The sequence below is a fragment of the Delphinapterus leucas genome, chromosome 12 (genome assembly GCF_059928025.1).
Source record: "Delphinapterus leucas isolate spDelLeu-1000000601 "Yukka" chromosome 12, BTC_Dleu_Yukka2, whole genome shotgun sequence".
NCBI classification, from domain to species: domain Eukaryota; kingdom Metazoa; phylum Chordata; class Mammalia; order Artiodactyla; family Monodontidae; genus Delphinapterus; species Delphinapterus leucas.
The window spans coordinates 19,021,615-19,044,642 of NC_143140.1; the positions used below are offsets into that span (position 1 = coordinate 19,021,615).

Below are 23,028 nucleotides of genomic sequence, written 5' to 3' on the forward strand. Positions count from 1 at the left end.
TGTCTCTCCATCACTTCCTACTTTTCTGCTTATGACTGAATTAGCTTTCTTTTCTCCCTTCTTTCTTTTTGTTCCAGTAGGAGCCTCTATGCTTTCTCTTTGCATTGTATTTGGATGATAAACCCTTCACAGAGACATGCCAAAGATTGTTACATTTTAATATTATAGTCCTGACGTTTATATTTGCTGTTAAATTTTATTGTATAATTTGGGCTTCTACCTGGAGAGAATAAACATTCCTAGCTATCTCAGTTTGTGCTTTCCTGATTTTCATAAATGCAGAATTGGAGTGCAACTTATTATCCATTTCTACTTTGATGGTCGCGTTCATTTTTTATGATTTTGGAAATCATTTAGGACAGCTACCTCACTTGTTCCTAAATGGGACTTCTTTTGTTGTAATACCACTGACAGCCTTCACATGAGCAACATGCCTTAAGTTTTTTTTACAAGGTACTTTTTACCTTGTAAAAGTGTCTGGAATTTTAGAGAACATCCAAATAGATGTTTTTCTTGGCATCTTTCCTTTAATAAACAAACTGTCTTTGAAAAGGTCACCTAGAAGAGGAAGTTAGGGAAAGTTAGGTGCAACTGATTGAAACTTGTGTTGGTATGATTTGTCAAGACATTTAAACTGAATATTTCTACATTTTTTTTATTCCCTGGAAACAACCTTCTCTGTGCACATGCCATGTAAGGGCTGGTAATAACTTGTGCACAGAGTACCCTTTATCTTTTACTTTGTATTTTAAGAGACTACTTTAAGTTTGATATTACATGAAGCGTTGGAGCTCAGCTTTGTCTTGCCTGAAGATTATACAATTTGGGGCCGGGGGGGAGGGCCTCTTTAATAAAAGGAATAAAAAGTTTAAACCACAAAGTTAGATACAAATGTGAACATTTATATAGGATAAGAAAAAAACCCACAAAAATTTTAAAACTTACATAGTCTCTGAATGTTTAAAAATCTAGAAGCGAACTTACTCTAATACATTTATTAATGAACTGCCTCACAAATCCCACAGTACTGTTCCCCATATATTTAGTTGAATGCTCTTTCATTATCTTGTTCTCTGACAAATGATTTTGTAATATTCACTATAACAACTACAGAAGATAACGAAGCTGTTTTTCTACCGTAGCTGATTAAAGTGTGTTTTTCATAACTGAGAGCTGGGATGCATTCAACATGAGATATTGCAAAATAAGCTATACTTACTGTTTGTATTGCTGCTCTGATGCATGCTGCATTATTGAGAATATTCCTGAAGGAATAGAGCTTCCAGTTTGCTTGGTGTCAATGAGAACTCCCCTTACAGTTACATGTCTGATAATTAGAAGAATTTTCCCCATACTTTTCTGGCTCCATACATTTCAAACCTTATTTCTTCTTTCCTACTTACAGATGTCCTGTGCTGGGAATCATAGGGCCTGTTCATATCACGATATGATCTCTGGATATATACATTCATTTCAGTGATGCCTGGTGAATCAACAACAATTGAACTATATGTGGAAAAAACTGTGAAATGTAAACATATTAAACCCAAGTAAGTATATCCCCACCTCAGCTTTCCCTTAGCCAGATTCTAAGAGGCCTGTGGCTCCTCCATTGCCAACTCACTCCAGGGGATTTGTGATGGAGAGGAAGTCGAGAGGAAAGAGACAGCAGCCTAACCAGTTGTATTAAAGTCTCTCACTTTTGAAAGTTTTAGAGAAATGAACACATTGCAAAGGAATCCCCTAGGCCTCCTCTAAGTGAGCCGCCTTGAAGTTAAGCTTCATTAGCTTCACAGCAAATCTGCCTCTGATTACAGGACCTTCTGAGTGAAAGGTCTGTCCTGGAGGGGCCCGCTTTCTCCAGTCTCAGATATGCCACACTTGATTTTGTGTCTGGTTATGTTTTCCTCTTCAGCTTTTTCTCAAACTTTAAGAGCAAATCCAAAGGACTGAGATTGTGACCCAAGAACTGTTGCCTGTTTCTTAGAGCACTGATTCTGTGTGGATTATTCAAAAATGAATGACTCGCAGCCTTATAGACATCAAGGAAGTTGGAGGAAAGCAAAGATGTATACTGATCTAACCAAAGGGAGGCCTAGTCAAACCATTGAAGGCAGAAAGACAGGTGTTGTAAAGCCCAGGAATTCCCAGAAGACGCCCAGTGGTTGTCTAGCAGGAGGTCCATGATGAGTTAAACGCTGTCCAAAACCTTATGCTTAGTCTCCCAGGCCATGCTTTCTGTTAGTCTCACAGAGTTTAACAGGCTAAAAGACGTTCACATAGAATAACTAGGTTCTCCAGAGACTTAGGTATAATTCTGAATGCCAAAGTATTAATTTAGAGTAAAATAAAACTACACAGACTGGAATACTTGTGATGGTGTGACGAGGTTTCTCTCCCTACAGGCTTGCTGCAGTGACAAGTCTGATTATAAACACAAGGTTGCTTGCTGAGTATGGAATGATAACATGGAGCGTGTTTAGTTTGTTTGGCTGCTATGCCGAACACCACAGACTCGGTGGCTTGCAAACAACAATTTATTTCTAACAGTTCTGGAGGTTGGGAGGTCCAATACCATGGCGCTGGCAGATTTGGTCTCTGGTGAGGCCCACAGTGAGAGGGCTGGCTTCTCACTGTAACCTAACATGGTGGAAGGGGCAAGGAAGCTTTCTCAGGCTTTTTTGAAAAGGGCACTAATTCCATTTATGAGGGCTCTGCCCTCATGACCTGATCACCTCCCTAAGGCCTCATCTCCTGATACCATCAATTTGGGGGTTAGGATTTTAACATATGAATTTTGGGGGGATAGAAACATTCAGACCATAACAGAGCATGTGATCTTAAGCAAAGTTTTGCAGTTAATTTAAGTCAAATCACTCTTCCCTGTGTCTGTTGGTAGAGGCTTGCTCTTCTCTTTACATCGTTACATGCACATGAGCACATTCAACATGTTTTTTTTTCTGATTGACACATTCTTTGTTCACACATATTAATGCCATGGTTATGGCTGTAGTCATACACTGTGCCGAACTGGGAGTCATTTTTAATCTTTCAGGTGACATAGCATACGTCCTTTCTATATATCTTTAAATTTTTAAACTTTTGGCAAGGTAACACTCACCTATGGTTGACAAGTCAGAGGACTTAAACAAAAAAAAATAGCTCACTGCCCCATCACTACCACTCACAGTTCTTTCCCCTGGAGATTACCTGCATTTCTGCAAATAATGTGAATAAAATGGACTCTCTTGATTGTCAATTTTTAGATATTTTCTATTAGCCTCTTGTTAAGATAGATGAGGACTTAGCCCACTTATAACTGAGCAATCTTCCTTCACTCCAACACAGTTGTATTTTTTTTTTTACTAAATTCTTACATTTGTAACATTAATAATATTCTCATGCCTTACACTTTGTTCTGCCAACTATAACCAGTAATTTTTATTCTCTAGTTTATAAAATATGGATATTTGTACCTCGCAATTCCTTTCAGCACTTCCCTATTGCAGCTTCTGTTTGTACTTTAATTTTTACTTTGTTAAGATTGATAACAGTTACCTATGACATATAATACTACATATTATATGGAAGAAAATGTTCATTGAACCCAAGACTGATATTATCTGCATTCTGTTCATAAGTTGGTTGCTGAGCAAAAAATAGACCAAGGAAGAGTTTTGTGACAAATAACCATGGTCTTTCACAGCCTGTACCTTGCTTTGCTTAAGAACTCCAGGCAAGAAGTCTTAGAATATGCAACCCGAAATGTGTTTAAGGATGACTTTGCATGTACACTGTGTCCTAAAGATGTGAATGTAGACACTAAGGCCAGTCATGTCCAGACAAGCAATCCTATGCTCGGTAAACAGCCTGGCATCACTTTCTACGATCCTGTGTAAAATCCCCCCCCCACCAAAGGTCCTTGGAGAACCCGTGTATTCATTGACTTCTCGTATGTACACTGTGCCAGCAGTGAAGCTTTGCAAACGGTCAATTCAGATGCTGCTTGTTTCTTTGATCTTGTAAATTTAGAAAACTAATAATAGCAGTTATTATGATTATGTAATTATATTTCACCAAGAAGTGTCTCTCTTCCATTTCTGGTTTAGTGTTTTGTTTTTCAATTGCCCTCTTTTTCCATCACTGTTTGCCTTCACTATATAATCTTTCCTTCCCCTTGCCCCACTTCATATAATGTAGCTGAGTTCCATAAGACAGGATAAATATAAGAATAAAAATTCTCCACTGAGTGAGTCACAGGAACCCCAAATTCAACAATGAAAACGGAATTCATCATCTTTAATTCAGTCTCACTCCTTCTGTGTTCCCCCTCTAAGGACACGCAGTCCCATGACCAAAAATCCGGCAGGCATCCCAGTTCCTTCGTCTGACTCTCCATTTACTGTGTGTTGTGAAATCGGACCTGTTCTGCCTCTAAAAGAGCAATTGAGTTAGAGAAGTTTTCTCTGTCCTCACAACTGCCATCTTGGTTTGATCTGAACTGAATTCTGAATCCTGTCACTGAGAAAATACTACAACAGCCCCATTCATTGCTCTCCTTGCATCTGGTGTTAACCCATCTTCAAGCTGTTCTCCATTCCCAGTTAGAGAAACCTTTCTTATACTTGGATCTGATTAAATACATTTTTTGCTTACAAAGTTTATTGCTGCCTCACTGCATGCACTTTTTCTTTAAAAGGAATGGGTGGGGCTTCCCTGGTGGCGCAGTGGTTGAGAATCTGCCTGCCAATGCAGGGGACACGGGTTCAAGCCCTGGTTTGGGAAGATCCCACATGCCGCGGAGCAACTGGGCCCGTGAGCCACAACTACTGAGCCTGCGCGTCTGGAGCCTGTGCTCCGCAACAAGAGAGGCCGCGATAGTGAGAGGCCCGCGCACCGCGATGAAGAGTGGCCCCCGCTTGCCGCAACTAGAGAAAGCCCTCGCACAGAAACGAAGACCCAACACAGCCAAAAATAAATAAATAAACAAACAAATAAATAAATAAATAAAATAAAATAAAAAGAGGATACTGTAATCTTATAATAAATGACAGAAATTTGGATTGATAGCATTCATGGAAAACAAAAATAAAAATAAAATAAAAGGAATGGGTGGATTAGATGATACCTCCAACTGCTTTAGGGTTATTAGAGTATTAAAATGACTGCCTTGTATATTCTGAAGCATTATAACAGCTTTTGTAAAGCCCTTTTCAAGTTACCAGACTTTACGTGGTTTGTAGGAATTACACATGGCTAAGAAAGCTGCTTTTCTACATACTTTCATTCTCTAACCGTCTCCGTGTGAGAAAAGCAGTTGCTGCCTGTATTTTTAGGAGTACAAATAATAATCTCTGTGGTTATTCTGGGACATACTGCACTGTGATAAGCGTGTTCCAACTATTTTAATTTAAATTCAACAAGTTGTTGTTTTTCCCCGGAAAGCTATTTGAAATCTTATTCTGCAATCAGTTCAGTTCAAAGATACTTCCAAATGGGAAATTTGCTTTCCAATTCTTTAATTAACCTCCTTAAACTGTTTGCTGGCATTCTTTCTGCAGAGATTTCCAAATCACTGTAGGCCCTGGACTGTGGCTACGTCACTGGAGAGCTGGGTCCCTCGAAAGAGTAAGTTATAGGGACTAAGCTTCGGCGCATCCAAATCTTCCATAATGACATCTCCATCGTTAAGAACAGAAATTTCTCCAGATATTCTGAGCTTTGTTCTGAAGTCTCCCGTATTGATTTGCTTCTCTGCTTGTTTTGTCATGACATGATTAGTGTGTGAGGGAACTGTGGCTACTGAAATGGTCCACATTTAAAAATTACTCTTAAAATCATATCATCAGACTGCAAGTTGGCATAAAGCAGAGCAACGATTTTAACGTCTGTAGGTCCTGCTCCTTCATTTGTTGTTAAGCTGACTCTGACTGTGCCCTGGGACAGTGCATTTCCAGCGGGTTTCCTTGAAGCCCCAGCTCCAAGCAGGTGCAGGAGGAAATTGGGGCTGGATGAGTGGAAAAGTGCTTCCCTCCTCTCCACACTCAATCCAAAGAGCTTCACTTTTATTTATGTATATTGAACTTCTGAGTAAATTTCATTTGAAAATTTAAAAAGTGAGTAGAGCATGTAGCTACAAAATATTTTGAAAACAGCTGCCCTAGAATCTGGGTACGGCTTAGTGGGTAGATGTGATACGAAGCAGAATTCCCTTTTGGTTCTGGCTTGGTCCTGCATGGCCTGCATATCCTACCCATTCCATGCCCAGACTGCTCACTGATCAATGCTTTAGTTATTAAACTATGGCTCATCACACGCGGCATCTTCAAGGACAATTCGTGTTGATAACGGATCCAGTGCTTGCCCTCTGTAATAATTGTCCTTTGAAACCTCCCCACCCAGGGCTGAGAAATGCTGGATTCACCTGGAAGAGCATTCTGAAAGACATCTTCGTTTTTTTCTGAAAACTTCCTTAAGTGGTTATAAAATGCATTTTCTTCTCTTTATCTTTATAATTTAAATAATCACTAAAATTGTTAAATATTTAAAATATGTAAGTGCAGATGAGAAGCCAGTCAAATTCTTGTTTGTTTCTATTTCCTTCCAGCGGTGTTCATATCTCCCTTGTCATATGTGGAGAACATCACTTGGTTTTGGTTTGACCGGAAGTTCTTGCCCATCTTCTGGAGATGACAGCACTCTTTCCTTTGGGGAAATGCTCTTCCCCTACTCCATGGATTCTAGAAAGGAGAGGGTCAACACAACCCTCTGGAACCTGGCCGAGGGTGAGTCACATGACCCAACTGGCTAATCAAGATTTTATGGGATTTGTACTTTCTGTAGTAGAGAAAGAAGTTCTCATTCCCCTGGACTTTACTGAAGTGAGATGAGGTGAGATGAGTAATTGCAGAATTTTCCTAGTTACTTCAGATCTGCTCTGCTTTGGGCTGTGTGGTAGGAGGGCAGCTTCGTATGTTCTCATGATAGTATTCTTGGAGTGGCAAGGAGTCTATCTCTTGCTTCTACCATGAGTCTACTCAGGAAACAGCTTCTGGAAGATAGAGGATTTCTATTCCTGGAATTTTCAAAATTTTATTTTCCCCTTTCAAAACACTGCCATCTCTTCTTGCTTCAGAAAACGTTTTGAAATTAAGCTAAGGTTTTATGACAGATTGCTCTTCCCACAGCTTCTGTGGTTGAGATAAAAGCAAACAAGCATTTATGAGTTTTTAACCTTTTAACTCTTTCCTGCTTGTAATGTCCTGATTAAGTACATACAAGTCATTTCTACATGCAAAATGTCCACTGTAAAATATATACACTTCCTGTAGCTAGTTTACTTATATTGATTCCATAGGTTTATCCTATAAACATCTGTGTTAAAGAGAATTAGAATAATGATCAATTCACATCATTCTAGTTGTGCTACCTTCATATTTCTTGTCCCATGAAAATATGGACATAGTTATTTTAAACTCAAATTCATGTTCTTCCACATCTTCATGAATTAGTTTCTGCCTTTCAAACCAATGTACATTGAGTTAGACTACTCCTTGCTCTCTGAGGAGCAGGGTGGGAAGAACAAATTGGAGGTGAAGTGATTTGCTATCCAGGTGAGTCAAGAGTTAGGTTACAGGTCATCACTTTGGTCCTTAATGCTCAACTTGTCTGCATCCTCCATTTATTAAAATTTACTTATGTAAGAGAAAAGACACGTATTTAGCAACATGAATATTAACTATAGGTGAAAGGAGAGCCATCGCCTCACAAAGAGAAATTCTCACGCCATATAACTAGAAGACAAAATAATAAATCTTACCTTAGCAGCCCAAATGCTAGAATGAAGTTGTTATTGAAAACCTAACTGTGGTGTATATTCTGAAAGAAGTCACATGTACCGCAGTAAAAGGTCCTGCAAAGTCATTAAATACTAAATACTTCAGGTATAAATGGTCTGGCTGCAAATAAGAACCCCCCCACCAAGGTTATGCCCAGTTTGCATTAACAGATAAGACCTTCAGATACCGTTATCAGATATTTCTACTATCACTATAGATTGCTTCATTGGAAAGCCAGTGCAGACCTGTGATTATCATTATGTTTGCATACACTGTGTTGAAGATATATAATTTTTTCTAGCTCCCTAGACAGATATACACTGCAGCATTTCAGAGTTACATAATGAAAACTTCTGGAGTGTACAGGATGCAGTAAAATATGAACAAATACCTTGAGTATTTTTAGCTTTAGATAAGAAGATTTTGAATTGGGAGAAAAAGGCAACAGTGTGAAAGCTCTCTGTATTACTTTATAAAGTTAAGACATGTATGCGGTCTAAGTGTATCTAGCAAGGCAAATTGGACTTAAGATTTGTATGCTGAAGAGGCAAAGTATGACACAGAAGAAAAATTTCTCTCTAGTCCATTAACCACATTAATAAAAAACTCTACTTACCCGATAACTTATTTGATAACTTCATGGATCATTAAAACTATGGGAGAGGTTTATCTGCAGCGTGGCTTTGAGATTCTTTAATTTAGAACTTTTATGGAGGAGGAAATCTTACATTCCTTCCAGTGGGTTATAAAACCATTCTTTCTTTGGAATTCTAATCTGGTTTTACATTTGATTTTTATTGAGACTTGGGAAAGAAAGAGAGGCCACACTGAGCCACTCTTGCTTTGGGAAAAAAAATATATGAAAGAAAGTTTGCCTTTATTTATCCCAACTTTCATGCTGAACCTCTATTCCACTTTTGGGGGCAATGGTGGTGGACGTGGAAAACCGGTCTCCATTTCCCTGTCAGGTTTTGAATACCTTTGCTTATCTGTTCCATCAACTCCCCTCCACAAATCAAAACTCCCAATTCATCAGTGTATTTACTTTAATAATTAGCTTAAAATGTTGACCTTCTGTGTTTTATTTTCAATGTACAAGAATAGGAGTAATCTCAATTTGATCTCTAAACGGAGAAACGTGTTAATTAGGAGGTGAGGGCTTCATGGTAAAGTGAGCAAAAGAGACCTACGTTTGGTTATCTTGTTATTTTCTTGTGTGTATAAAAATTAGAGACAGTTTAACAGTCTCCTCTGAAGGGTTGTGGACTTTGTTCTAAGAAAATTGTGACCTGATTATTAATAACTTGATTATTATTATTTATTTTCCATCTCAACTGTGATTCTGGTTTACATACTGAAATTTAAAATGAATTTTAGCTTCCAGAAAAAATGGAGACAGAGGAACAAGGTTCGAACCCTCTCCTAGAAACTCACCAAAATAACAAAAAGTAAAAAAAAATGGGGATAACATCTTCACCAGCTCTGAAAGTAAAGGATGTGCCAGCTCTCCCCCTACAAGTTTGAGACATTTTTTTCCCCAGTATGGTACAGATGGAGAGCACAATGGTATAGACTGTAGGCATCGTCACACATTTCCCTTTCGTTGTAGAGCTGTATAATGTTGTGCAATAATCTGAAAGAAATTCTGGATAACTCATTTGAAGGAATAAGAGCTTTTGATAATCACAACATATAGGAGATACAGAATCTCCGCCCAGGATTCTCTTTTTTTTTTCGGTGTTGCTTAGCTGCAGAGGAGGAGATGGAAGAGAGAGTCTGCAGCATCTTTCCTGGTTTTATTGGATCTATATTCTTAAAGGCTCTGCAGGCAGGCTCCAATATAGAGGAGAGGTGCTCTAACATGGAGGAGTGGTGGTCTGAAGGGAAGGGTGTGCTATGTGGAAGCAGGGACTGTCTGACCTTCTCACACCATTTTAGCAGCTGTGGACCCGTGACAGTAAGGGTAGCAATGACAGGACACGTGAACTTGGCTGCTAGGATGGTTTGAATAGCTGCTAAGCAACATAACATGTTCAGGCGTAAGCCTTTGGCTCCTTAGAGCGTTGGCCCTCTGTATCCGCGGGTAATGTATCTGAGGATTCAACCAAGAGCAGTTTGAAAATAATTTTTAAAATTCCAGAAATTTCCAAAAGGAAAAACTTGAATTTGCCAGGCACTGGCAACTATTTTTGTAGCATTTACATTGTATTAGGTGTTACAGTAAGTCCCCTACATACGAACCAGTTCCGTTCTGAGAATGCACTCGTAAGTCCAGTTTGTTTGTAAGTCCAGCAAAGTTAGCCTAGGTACCCAACTAACACAACTGGCTATATAGTACTGTACTGTAATAGGTTTATAATACTTTTCACACAAATAATACATAAAAAACAAGCTAAAAATAAAGAAAACATGTTTAATCTTCCAGTACAGTCCCTTGAAAAGTACAGTAGTGCAGTACAACAGCTGAGATACAGGGGCTGGCATCGAGGGAACAGGCAAGAAGAGTTACTGACTGGAGGAGGGAGAGGAGGTGGGAGGTGGTAGAGCTGAAGGGTCGTCAGCAACAGGAGACGGACGGAGGGCAAGCTGCAATTGCACTCACGCCTGACGCTGACGGCACAGGTTCTGGTTTCTTGTGGGATTCAATTCTATCTACCCTCTTGAAAAAGCGATCCAGTGATGTCTGGGTAGCAGCTCGTTTTTTCTCATCATACATGGCACGGTAGCACTGGATTGCATTCTGAACGGCTGCTGCAACCTTCGCGTACCGTTCTACGTTCAGGTCCTGTGCCTCAAAAACTAACGGTGCCTCCTCACATAAAGAAAACCCCCTTGCCATTTCCTGAGTCGTGAATCTGTTTGGTTCTTCAGGTACTCCTTCCTTTTGTCTCTCTTCAGCCTTTCTCTGGGCCTCCAATACCTGATGCTTCTTAGCAGTACCAGCTACATCACCACTGCTTTTATGTTTGCTTCCAGACATCCTGGACTGGAAATAAAGATACAGTACCCTATACAGTACTGTACAGTAATGTACACAAAAACACAACCACTTGTAGAGGATGCACGCATGTGACAATGTACACCAGACACGGGAACTAACTTACGTGAGTGGACATGCGAACGCATGTTCCCTTCTTTGAAAGTTCTCAACTTGAATGTTCGTATGCAGAGGACTTACTGTATATGTAACCTAGAGATGATTTACAGTATATGGGAGGATGTGCATAGGTCATGCACAAATACTATCGATATATCATTTATATAAGGGACTCCAGTATCCATGGAGTTTGGTATCTGTGGGCGACCTGGAACCTGTAAACTGAGGGATGACTGCATAGTTAATAAATTGGGAGAGAATGCACAAACTGTGGTATATTCACACAACAGAATACTACACAGCAAGGAGAAAGAACAAAGTGCTGCTACATTTAAAGCACGGAGGAATCTGGGTGATTCATCCTGAGTGAGTCAGACAGAAAAGAGCACACGCTGTATGATTCCATCTCTCCAAAGAACCACACAAGCAAAAGTAACATGTTTGGTAGACATACCCGTTAACTTTGGGAGGAGGTCATGGCTGGGAGATGGCAGGAGGGAAGCTTCAGGGGAGGTGCTGATGATTTGGCGTCACTTGGATAACGACTTGTATAAAGTTTATAAGGATTTTTCACTTTGTCACTATTCATTTAGATCCATACTTAAGGTTTATGTTCTTTACTGTATGTAAAAACATTGCGAATCCCATTTTGTGGCAAGAAGAAGTACCTCACTCAAGGTACTTCAAGGACAATTGGGGCTGTCACACAGCTGCCTAAGGACTTGTGCTCCAGTCCCGGGAAGTATTAAGGAAGGAAGCAGCTCTTAGGCTGTGTCTCTTTCTAGCACATCGTACCTCTCCTCCTCCTCCTGGTACCTGCACCCTCTTCTCTTCTTTGTCCATAGCTTTACTCTCCTTCTACTCCATTTTCTCTTATCTCTCATAACGGCAACTTGTCCATGCTTTGCACTTTCCACAGCTCTGGATCAACATCAGGGAATCCTTGTACCTTTGAAACCCCTTCTAACACTCTAGCCCCCCACTTCTCTGAGAAGCTCCCGAGGGGGTGCCCCTGGATCGCCAGCACAGCCATGTGATGTCTGCCCTGGGAAGGTGCCCACTTGGTATGGAGCAGGGATACCCAAGCTCCAGGGAGTGAGACATGGAAGGGGTCCCTTTTGAATCGTATGGGCAGGGCCAGCGATAACACTTACCCCCCAAGCTCATCCCACTTTTTGTCTTCTTTCCATTAATACAATTTCAAAGATAGTGTCACCAGACATAGTCCAGCTATAACTTCCGTAACTGAAATGCTGCCATGGCTTTCTCGAGTCCAGATTATTTTCACTCTCTTCTTTGTGTTCTTTTTATGGCCCAAGTCATTACAATTAACTTGTAATCATTTTACAGTTCAAAAAAGGCAATTTTTATTAAAAATAGAATAAAACGGATTTCAAACTTGTTAAGAGGATGACTCTGGCCTTTTATAAGACATTGAAAAGTGTGAGTAATTGAAATTTTGAGCAGAGGGATTATTTGATACTACTGATACGCTTCAGCTGGATAACAGTCTTTTGATTCAGGCCTTGTACTGGGTTGGCCAAAAGGTTCGTTCAGTTTTTTCCGTGAGATGGCTCTAATGGCACTTAGTTGTCTTTAACTTCTTTTGAAACAATTTTGTTAGACTGTATGTGACAGCTGTCATATCAGCATGCATTTAAAAAAGACATCAAAATTGGTGAATCTTTGTGTAGCCATTTTAATATTGAAGATGGAAGAAAAAAGCAACATTTTTGGCATATTATGCTTTATTATTTCAAGAAAAGTAAAAATGCAACTTAAATACAAAAATAAGTTTTGTGCAGTGTATGGAGAAGGTGCTGTGACTGATCAAACGTGTCAAAAGTGGTTTGTAGAGTTTTGTGCTGGAGATTTCTCGCTGGACGATGTTCCACGGTCGGGTAGACCAGTGGAAGTTGACAGCCATCAAATTGAGGCATTAATTGAGAACAATCAATGCTGTACCACACAGGAGATAGCTGACATACTCAAAATATCCAAATCAAGCATTGAAAACCATTTGCACCAGCTTGGTTATGTGACTCGCTTTGATGTTTGGGTTCCACATAAGTTAAGTGAAAAAAACCTTCTTGACCTATTTCCACATGTGATTCTCTACTTAAGCGTAATGAAAACATTCTGCTTTTAAAACAAATTGTGATGGGAGATGAAAAGTGGATACTGTACAATAAAGTGGAATGGAAGAGATCGTGGGGCAAGCGAAACCACTACCAAATACACCAACGGCCTGCCTTCATCCAAAGAAGGTGATGTTGTGTATATGGTGGGATTGGAAGGGAGTCCTCTATTATGAGCTCCTTTTGGAGAACGAAAGATGAATTCCAACAAGTACTGCTCCCAATTAGACCAACTGAAAGCAGCACCTGACGAAAAGCCTCCAGAATTAGTCAACAGAAAACGCATAATCTTCCATCAAGATAATGCAAGACTGCATGTTTCTTTGATGACCAGGCAAAAACTGTTACAGCTTGGCTGGGAAGTTCTGATTCATCCGCTGTATTCACCAGACATTGCACCTTCGGATTTCCATTTATTTCGGTCTTTACAAAATTCTCTTAACGGAAAAAATTTCAATTGCCTGGAAGACTGTAAAAGGCACCTGGAACAGTTCTTTGCTCAAAAAGACAAAAAGTTTTGGGAAGATGGAATTATGAAGTTGCCTGAAAAATGGCAGAAGGTAGTGGAACAAAAGGGTTGTTTATTGAATTTTATTGAATACGTTGTTCAATAAAGTTCTTGGTGAAAATCAAAAATGTGTCTTTTATTTTTACTTAAAAACTGAAGGCACTTTTTGGCCAACCCAATAATTCAAGAGAATCTTCCGTGGGTCATTGTAAATAAGTGGTGGGGATGAACACTCACCTGAAGAAAGTTAAGGGCAAAATGAATGGAGAAAAATTGGAAATGGAAACAGAAAATGTGTCCTAGGGTCTTAGATGACTTTTTTGATCTATGGAAAGAAATAGATGATATAGATATAGATATAGAATACATGGTCTTCCATGTTTCCTCAAACCTCTGAAACACCTGAGAATTTGACACTGAATTGAATCCTTTGGTGACTCATGTTCAAGGAACTGTATACAAGTATATAAGACCCACAGTGTAGGTACATATCTACAGAGCACCTGTACCTCATCTTAGGGATAGCTTATCGAGTAAGCTGTAATTGCCAAACCACTGTAATTGATGAGAAGTAGCTCCACCAGAGAAGGAGAGCATGTCCTAAGGGGCCAATGTGACTAGCAGTGCGTACATGCCGCAGGGGATTTACTGCTGATGGCTTCCTTAGAGTGAGGTGGTCTGTATACACCCAGCCTCGCCTCTCCTGAGCGCCCATGTTTGGAGTGTAGTCACAGGGCCTCTGCCATGCTGTGTGTCTCTATGCCGTATTGCCTGTCCTGGCTTTTTCTTATCATTATATAATCTGGGATTGGGTGAAGCGTGCCGTATCTCATGACACTTTGATAATTAATCCAGATCATTGCCGCTAACTGAGCAGTGAGTAGTGCAATGTGTGCTAGAGAATTTTCTCCCTAAGATTCCTCCAGCTTTTAAATGCTCAAGTTTATTGGAAAATAAATCTTTGAAATAATATTCAAGTGATGGTCAGTGTAAGCTCTTCAATAACTTTTAGTAGAAAAAGTGCCTTCTTTCACCCCTTTTGCAAAGAAATCTGATGGTTTAATTATGACACAGCACAAAATGCTCCATAATAAAATCTATTATAAAGATTGGTTCTGTCTTTGAGAGCAGAACATCAAGCACAACGTAGGTACTGACTTTTATCAAAATGCGTGGAGACACCTTCAAAAATTAGTTTTTACCATGACCAAAGCTTACAAACTAAAGGACTTTTTTAAAAAAGAAAGGAAAAATTATTTTCATTTTTATTCACTCAAAAGGAATCATGATGCTTTTTTTTTTTTTTTTTTTGCGGTACGCGGGCCTCTCACTGCTGTGGCCTCTCCCGTTGCGGAGCACAGGCTCTGGACGCGCAGGCTCAGCAGCCATGGCTCACGGGCTCAGCCGCTCCGCGGCATGTGGGATCTTCCCGGACCGGGGCACGAACCCGTGTCCCCTGCATCGGCAGGCGGACTCTCAACCACTGCGCCACCAGGGAAGCCCATGCATATTTTTAAAAATAGCATTTTCTATTTGAATTTGTACTTGTCTTTTCACCTATATTTTTGCAGATAAAGTGATAAAATGGGACACTTCAACTGCAGCTTTGCTGAAATATGTGTTTTGAGAAATCCAGGGTTTTATAAAAAATGATAGAGTAGTGGTGATCAACAGATAAAATGTGTATGCTAGATCTTTTCTAGGAGCTCAATGCACCTCGCACGTGTAATGTCATTTGTCCTCACAAATATAGAGATGCTGGAAGACAAAACAGTGCCTTTGCAGTGTACATCACAGGGGCTGGGGATAACACATATCAGGGTAGGAACTGTTTTCTTCATGACCTGGGTTTTTAAGGTCTGTGTGCTTTTTTTGTACAAAAGTATTGTTCTTGTATTTTTATAAACTTTATTTTAAATTTATATGGTAGAAATGTAGTATTTGGGGAATTATTAGAGCAACTAAGGTTTCTAAAGACATTCAAAAATTTTTCTTATTGCAATCATTTATTTTGTAAAGGGTGTTTCCAAATGATTAATAATAAACACACAAATGCCTCCTTATTGAAATTTACTTGAAATATTTTGTATATGAATTGATTTTGCAAATGAGGGGTTGGTTCCAATTTGAGTGGGCAGTTAAGATTTTTTCAGTTGCCCACTTTATGGACACAGCTTTGTAATGTAGTCCCAGGGTCAGTAAAACTTTACATACAAGTCAAAGTTCTGTAAATAAGCTTTTGCTGTACTGAAAAATAGATACATTTTAATTTTGACCATGTAGAAAATATCATCCTTTCCAATTTCCTACATTTTATGAGCTCAGTTTATGGTCCGCTGTCACTGTTTATATCTCCTGCTATTTTTGCAATGAATAATTACCTGAACCCTGAGAAAATAATTTCTTCTTGAAAAGAATTAAAGTCATCCATCATAAATATTTTGTTATTTTATCTGTGAAGCTACTGTTTGATAAATGTTTGGATGATCCGAGGTAAATTTTGTGTGTACATTGGATCTATGATCAAACTACTAATGGATAGACACTAAGGAGGGATAGTCACTCATTCCTTCTCTGTATCTCTCCTTTACTGTCTTAGTCCCAGTTTCTTCTTTTTGTTTCATACTCTTTTTATTTTTTCCTTTCTTCTTCAACTTTTCTTTTAAGGCTAGACGTATTTTATTTCCCAACTTGTCTTGAAATTTTAGTGATTCATTGGAATTCATGGTGGTTAGAAGGAACTTGAAAGCTCAATAAAGGGACAGTTGTTAAGAACAACAAAAATGCATCTACAGCTAAATTTTACAACTTCCTCTAAATTCAGCTTTTGCCATATTATTAGATATAATTGCAGTACCTGTAGATCCATTCTGAATATTAGCCTCCTTTCCTCACCAGGCAGTTCTTTGTTATTTATTTATTTTTATTTTATGTTTGTTATTGACATGTGTTGTGTTAATTTCTGCTGTAAAGCAAAGTGATTCAGTTATACACACACATATATATATATATATATACATACACACACATTCTTTTTCATATTCTTTTCCATTATGGTTTATCACAGGATATGGAATATAGTTCCCTGTGATACAGTAGGAACTTGTTTATCCATTCTGTATATCACTATGATAGTTTGCATCTGCTAATCCCAAACTCCCAGTCCATCCCTCTCCCATCCCCGCTCTTCCTTGGCAACCACAAATCTGTTCTCCACTCGCTGGGTTCTTGAGTGTATGTAGTCCTTTAGTCTTGGCATTTACCTAGTCAATGATTATTGCATTCCGGCTCAAGAGAGAACTTCCATTCTATAGGTAAGGAAGCTGAAAGGAAGATTAGTTATGTACCTAAGACGATCTTAGGTGATGGTGGGAGAAATCCATCTTCCCGTCTCCTTGCTGGCTATTTGGTGGACCAACCATTGTACCATCACCTGAGCTGAGGCCTGTTTGATGCCTGAAGTCAGCAGCTCTCAAGGTGTTAGAAACAGTTGGGCAGAGGCCAAATTATAGGTTAGGTGTAATGAAACATATTTCAGTATAGAATATTATTGCAGAAATTAAAGACTGAAAAGTAATTCTTTAGTACATATAAGAGAACAATCAGAGCATACTTGCTGCTGTGGTTTTGTCATTTATAATAAGGTGCAAATATACAAGTACCTATTTATTTTATTGTTTGGTAAATATTTTAGTTTTCAATACAGATCCTCCTCTACTTACAATTGGGTTACATCCCAGTGAAGCCACCATAAGTGGAAAATATCATTAGGTTGAAAATGCATTTACTACACCTAATGTCATAGCTTAGCCTAACCTACCTTCAATGTGCTCAGACCACTTACATTAGCCTACAGTTGGGCAAAATTATCTAACACAAAGCCTATTTTATAATAAAGTGTTAAAAATCTCATGTAATTTGTTGAATACTCTACTGAAAGTGAAGAAGAGAATGGTTGTGTGGGTGCTGAATGGCTGTAAATGTATCAATCGATTGTTTCCCCTCATGATCACGTGGCTGATGACTCACTGCCACCGCCCAGCATCACAAGAGAGTATCCTACTGCCAGGGAAAGGCTCAAAGTTCAAAATTCAAAGTAGTTTCTTCTGAATGTGTATTGCATTGGCACCATTGTAAAATCTAAAAACTTTAAGTCGAACCATTGTAAGGCAGGGACTGTCTGCATATCCTTTTGATAGCAATAAATTAAAAAATGGAAGAGCGTGTTTAATTAAATATTAAGGCTGAATTTCTGAATCTCAAAAAAGTAGATGATTTGTACAACTTGCAATTTGTACAGCATGTCTGTAAACATTTACATTCATCGTAGGGGCTGTGGTGATATTTTATGATCACCTAAAAATCAGAAGACACAGATACACTAAAAAAAAAAAATCAGCACCTACTCAAAATATTAGAATTCATTTTAAAAGGACTGTGCAAAAAGGCAATCATTTAACACAGGCAGTTGCAGAAAAGCCAGTTTATTAAACATGGCTTTTCATTTAGATCTGATGACAGTTGTCCTATTTTGCTTTGCTTTTTTTCATTCCAGTTTTTTATGAACATGTGTATAGGTTGTTGTGTTTGGTTTCATCAGCAGAGGAATAGCTTCACAAATGTTTAAAAGATGCTGATTTTATATCAATGTTATTAGAAGTCAACAGAAGTGAAGAATCCAGGCTCCAAAATGATGCAAATCAACCTGACTGGGTTTTTGAATGGAAAAAGTGGTACAGAATTTATGGGAGAACTGTGGCCCCTGTTCTTAAGTGCACAGGAAAACATTGCTGGAATCCCTTCTGTTTTCCTAGAACTGAAGAAAGAAGAAATAAAACAGAGACAGATTGCACAAGAAAAGTTGGCATCTATTGAAAAGCAAGATGAAGACAAGGAAAAGAGGGATAAGGAAGAAAAAGAAAGCAGTAGAGAAAAAAGGGAGCTGTCTCAAAGCCCAAGAAGATGCAAATCCAGATCTCCTTCCCTTAGAAGACTATCTTCCCCTGTCAGGAGAGAGAGAGAAAGCGCAGTCATTCTCAATCTCCCCGTCACAGAACCAAGAGCCAGAGTCCTTCCCTTGCTCCAGAGAAGAAGGAAAAAACCAGAACTCCCAGAGCCATCAGTGAAAGTAAAAGAACCTTCAGTACAAGAGGCCACTTCTACTAGTGACATCCTGAAAGTTCCCAAGCCTGAACCAGTACCAGAGCCTAAAGAACCTTCTCCAGAGAAAAATCCAGAAAGGAAAAGGAAAAGGAAAAGGAGAAGACCCGACCAAGATCTCGGTCATGTACCAAGTCAAGATCCTGGAGACGTTCTCGCTCTCCTTCTCATACTTGACCGAGAAGGCGCCATAGATCCTGATCAAGATCATACTCACCTAGAAGGTGGCCAAGCCCAAGGAGACGGCCATCTTCTCGAAGAAGAACTCCATCGAGAGGAATGCCTCCTCCACCAAGGCATAGAAGGAGTAGATTTCCAGTGAGACGAAGAAGGTGTTCATCGGCATCCTTGTCTGGGAGTAGCTCATCATCTTCTTTATCTCATTCCCAGTCACCGCCAAAGAAGCCTCCAAAGAGGACATCCAGCCCCCCTCGGAAAACTCGTAGGTTATCTCCTTCAGCAAGTCCTCCAAGGCGAAGGCATAGGCCGTCACCTCCAGCAACTCCACCTCCAAAAACTCGTCATTCCCTGACACCCCAGCAGTCAAACTGTACAAGGAAAAGTCATGTTTCTGTCTCTCCAGGGAGAACTTCAGGTAAAGTGACAAAACGTAAAGGTACTGAGAAAAGAGGGTCCCCTTCACCAGCACCCAAGCCTAGAAAAGTAGAGTTATCTGAATCAGAAGAATATAAAGGTGGTAAAATGAGAAGTCCCTCCTCACCGCCCACCAGAAGGTGACGTTCTCCTTGTCCTGCTCCTCTGCCTCGTTGCCGCGGGTCTCACGCCACCACCACAGCAAAGGACTCCTTCTCCTCCCCCATGTGGTCGCTCACCTTTCCCAAGAAGATACTCTTCTCCAATACAGAGGAGATATTCTCCTTCTCCACCTCCAAAGAGAAGAACAGCCTCACCTCCTCCCCCTCCTAAACGAAGGACATCACCATCTCCACCACCAAACTGTCGGGTCTCCCATTCACCACCTTCCCAACAAAGAAGCTCCCCAGTCACCAAGAGACGTTCGCCTACATTGTCATCAAAGCACAGGAAAGGGTCTTCCCGGAGCCGATCTACCCGGGAGGCCTGGTCACCACAACCAAACAAACAGCATTCGCCCTCACCATGGCATCGAGCTCCTCAGACCTCCTCAAGTCCTCCAGCTGTTTGAAAGGAGCGTCATCATCACCCCAAAGAAGGCTGTCCCCATCTCCACGTTCTAGGCCCATTAGGAGAGTCTCCAGGACTCCAGAACCCAAAAAGACAAAACTGCCTCACCAAGCCCTCAGTTGGTAAGGGGGGTGGTCTCATCTTCCTGATCTGTCTCGGGACCTCCTGAGCCAGCAGCTAAAAACCCCCCAGCACCTCCACCCCCTGTCCAGTGTCAGTCACCCTCTACCAACTGGGTACCAGTAGTACCGGTTAAAAAGGCTAAAAGCCCAAGACCAAGCCCATCACTGGCAAGGAATTCAGACCCAGAAGGAGGTGGAAAGAAAAAGAAGACAAAGAAGGATAAGAAACCCAAAAAGGATAAGAAGCACAAGAAGCACAAGAAGGAAAAGGCTGTAACTGCAGCTCCTGCAGCTCCTGTAACCCCTGAGGCATTGCTGCTCCCACAACCGCGTCAGCACAGGAAGAGCCAGAGCCTAAGAAGGAGACTGAAAGTGAGGCTGAAGATAACCTTGATGAAAAGCACCTTCGTGAAAAGGCCCTGAGATCAATGAGGAAGGCTCAAGTGTCCCTACAGTCCTAGGTGGAAATGTTTGTTATATAAATTTTTCTTGGGTTGTATGCAATTCAGTTTCAAAATTGCTAAAAATGTGTTTGAGCTTTAGACTATAACATTTGTTGTAATAATTGCTACGTTGAAGTTCACCATATAAAAAAATGGGCATGGATTTACATTGCAAAAGGTGTCCACAGTGTATTAGTGACATTCTTTCATTGATAGCTGACATAAATTCATTTAGAGTGAAATATTTTAAGCCAAAAAAAAATCCCTTTTTTAAAAAAGGGGGTTTAAATATTGTTGGCCTTCTTATGGTTCCTTTAAGTGCCCGTCTATTCCCAGAGGTTTTTGTTTATATTTTTTCTTTCTTTTTTCCTTTTTCTCATTTGAGTCTTAGCACCCATTTAAGTTATGATGCTTCCAAACTTGTATGGTTTTTGCAAGCTTGCCCAGAAATAAGACCACTGTTGAACTATCACAAAAGTATAAATGAATATTTTAATGCCACAATCTTTCCTGTTGTCTGTGGAGTCTCTGCTGAAATGAATCAGGATTCGAGCTGTAGGATGAGACAGAAAATGAAAGCATGTTGTTTGCCAGGACACTGTGGGTTTATATTGATGTGTAACAAGTTGATTTGGAACACTGGAATTTCACTGTATTCTGTTTTTTTAATTTTTTCTTTTTGTAAAGACAGTTAGCTAGTCCCAGGAAGCATCCTTCAGTTATATAAAATTTCATTTTATAAAATGTCATGGCTCCATTCATAATTTTGTCTTGTTCTTCCAATTGGTATATACAACTTTCAGAGCTCTTGTATTTGGAAAGCTGGAAGGGACCAGACTTTGAAATAGTGTCTTGTTTTCACTGTTTTTGTTTTGTTTTTTTAAATGAAAGCTGTATAAAGCTTGTGGATTAAACAGAATAAATTTCTAAATTAAAAAAAATCGCAGGAAAAACTCAACAGATAAACAATGAGAGCATAGACTGTGTAAAAGGTTTAATTTTGAAATTCTAAAATTGCAGTTTGGAATGTTAATTGTGGGATGACTCTTGATAGAGCATCTATTTTTAACTAGAAAAATGTAGATCCTCTTCCTTATTAAATAAAATCAAGAAAACTTACAGTTTTGTAGCATCTAGATTTGGTGATACTTTAAAAAGAATCATAAATAGTGATAACATGCTAGAAGTTTTGTGTGACAAAAACAATTGTTGAAGATAGGTACTTTGAATAGAGGAAGACTACCTACAAAAATAATTGTGCTGAAATAGTAATTTTAAAACAAAATTTAGAATTGAAAATATTCTTTATTTAGTAGAATTTTCACTAAGGTTTGCAGTATTTGTACAGAGAATTTCATCTTGATTTAAAATACTATGGTATACTGAAAATAGTTAATGAAGGATATTGACATATTCAAACTTCTTAATTATATAATTCAACTCTGATCAAGACTGCAAGTAAAATGTATTAAAAAGTTAAAATAATAAGATCCTATTTACAGATACATTCTTTTAGAAAAAGCTGTGACATAGAGGGTAAGAAATTGATTATACTACCTGAGTGTGTACCAAGAATTATCATTCTGCCTATAATTGTTTATAAGCAATACAAAGACTATCCTGTTTTAATACTCATGGAAATGCATGGATATCTGGTATTTAATTTTTATAAAATATTTATTGTAAAAACAAGTTTTTGAGTAGAATCATTGTTGAAAATACAACCTGTTTTGCAACATTAACTATTTTAGCTCCTTCATTCACTTTTTTCACTAAGGTCTGAGATTTTATCTTGACTTTAAAATTGTTACAGTAGGCTGGTACTTTTTATTGTGAGTAACTCTAGACTTTCTAAAAAGCCTTTTCTCCCTGCAAATTAATATTCGACAGGCACTAAGTGGTGGTCTCCTCAAGGACTGCGGGGGGATGAGCACAGCAAGCAGATGGGTTGTTGCAGGGAAGGTCCACACAGGTGTTCACTCTAGGCATTTCAACTAGAAGGAGTTTAATGCAGGGGATTACCCAGGTTATGGAGGGGCTGTAGAGCCAAAAGGGGTTGGTGAGGCAACCCAGGGATTAGCAACAAGAGGAAGCTGATACCACTGGTACCACCCCTAGGTCTGGGAAATGCAGAGAAGAGATGTGCTTCCAGAACCCAGAAGCTAGGAGGCGCTAGACCCATGGACAGAGTGGATATTCAGTGGAAGCTAGAATTTTTTTTTTTTTTAACATCTTTATTGGGGTATAATTGCTTTACAGTGGTGTGTTAGTTTCTGCTTTATAACAAAGTGAATCAGTTATACATATACATATGTTCCCATATCTCTTCCCTCTTGCGTCTCCCTCCCTCCCACCCTCCCTATCCCACCCCTCCAGGCGGTCACAAAGCACCGAGCTGATCTCCCTGTGCTGTGCGGCTGAGAAGCTAGAATATTAAGGGAGATGCAGCTGCAAAAAAAAAACTCCACTTAAAGCAGGGCTGGGGGTTGCAAGAAATACCCTGGCTTTCCCTTTCTCCAGCTGTCTTCCAGTGCATTCCCTGGTCAAACCTACCAGTC

General features: G+C 39.5%; 1 pseudogene; it reads left to right on the forward strand.

Annotated features, from left to right (window-relative positions):
* Positions 1 to 21,567, forward strand: part of LOC111183284 (serine/arginine repetitive matrix protein 1 pseudogene) — a 31,391-nt pseudogene extending 9,824 nt beyond the window's left edge.
* Positions 21,568 to 23,028: the final 1,461 nt, after the last annotated feature.